This window comes from Malurus melanocephalus, unplaced genomic scaffold (genome assembly GCF_030028575.1).
Source record: "Malurus melanocephalus ecotype Western Australia unplaced genomic scaffold, MMel_1.1 scaffold_900, whole genome shotgun sequence".
NCBI lineage: Eukaryota > Metazoa > Chordata > Aves > Passeriformes > Maluridae > Malurus > Malurus melanocephalus.
In genome coordinates, this window is record NW_026624132.1 from 108,159 (window position 1) to 109,726 (window position 1,568).

The 1,568-nt window shown below is 52.4% G+C and overlaps 1 protein-coding gene across 3 annotated transcripts in view; it reads left to right on the forward strand.

Moving 5' to 3' along the window:
* The window catches only part of GNG12 (G protein subunit gamma 12), a 19,422-nt gene that overhangs the window by 6,056 nt on the left and 11,798 nt on the right, over window positions 1-1,568 (forward strand). The gene's annotated exons all lie outside the window — the stretch shown is intronic.

Here is a 1,568-nt window from a genome sequence, read left to right on the forward strand (position 1 = left end):
CCCATCCTGCATCCCAATCCTATATCCCCATCCTTCTTCCCTGCTCCAGGCTGTGCTGCATCTGCTCTGTGCAATCCCCCCTTCACTCTCCAGAGCCATCCCTTGGGCAGAGGCAGTGGGAGCACACAGAGGAGGTTTTGTCTGGTTTTCTCCCCTCAGTGATGGTTTTTGTTGTGCCAGAGCGCAAACCCCGAGGGTTTTCTGCTGCTTTAAGYTGAGGAGAGAAAATCCTCTCTCCCAGTTTCTGGTGCCATGATAAAGGAAGGCCAAAGGGATGCCCTGGGACCAGCCCTTGCTGTCTGAACCAGGGAAACATCACAAATTATTGCCTGTCAGAAAAAGGGCAAAATATAGCAGGTTTGGATATTAGGGATAAGTTCCTCCTGTGAGGGAGGTGAGGCTCTGGCACAAGGTGCCCAGAGAAGCTGTGGCTACCCCTGGATCTCTGGGGTTTTATGGCTGCTTTGATAGGAGCTTTGATTAGTCAGGAATATCCATGTACCTGGTTTGATAGGAGCTTTGATTAGAAAGGAATATCCTTGTGCTGCTTTGATAGGAAATGTGATTAGAGGCAGGAATATCCCTGTGGCTCTGGGCTGGAAAGTGGCCCCGAGAGCTGGAATTACAGCTCAGATGGATTTGAGATGGGCTTGGACTGGCTGATGTCTGAAGGCCTCTCCCAACCCAAACCATTCCCTGTGCTCCAGGGTTGTTTGGGCTGTGTTTTCATCTCCCTCAGGGTGCACAAGTCAATATTACCAATTTTCTTATTTTTTCCTCCCGGTTTGCAGGGGCTGTGAGTGGAGGGGGACCTCACACAGATAAACAGAGCAGCAGCTTTTCCATTCAGGCTTTGCTTTGCTGCAGCACTCACACGCCTGTGGAGGAGGTTACGTGTCACATTTATTTATTTTGGTTTCCTTGCTGGAYGTGGACAGGACAAGCCTGGCACGGGGACAAGGCCCACTATCCTTAACACAATTTATTTTCCTCCTCCACACAATGATYTGAAGAGCACTTATTAAAAGATTGATCCCATTTCCTGCACGGGAAATGGGATGTGATTATAATGGGAATGCTGCCCGTGCTGCTGTGCCCTGCTGGGGACCATCCCTTGGGAATTTGAGGTGGGATTTTCCTCCCTGCTCCCTGGGAATGAGGGAACTGGATGGCTGTGGCTTCTCCAGGGCACGGAGCAGCCTCAGGGCTCGGTGCCAGCCCTTGGCAGCCGCAGCTTGGGTTCATTCCAAAGGGTGTCGGTGGCAATCCCGGATCCGGCCGTGCCCAGCTCAGCGAGGGATCTGTGCCCTGGCAGTGCCAGCTCAGGAAATGCCCGCTGCCTCCAGTGCCAATTCCACACTCTGTGTGTGCTGCAGGCCTGGGAGCCTGTGCTGGCAATTCCCACAAAGGGAAATGCAGGAATTGCCAGTYCCTGCTGGGTTATTGGGAATCAGAACCTGACACATCCATTTGGGTGTGAAGCGCAGTGATTGTGCAGCCCTTGGGCTCCCAGCAGCAGGAAAGGAAAGATGATTTTTGTTGGAAATACAGACCCTGCTGCAGCTCTC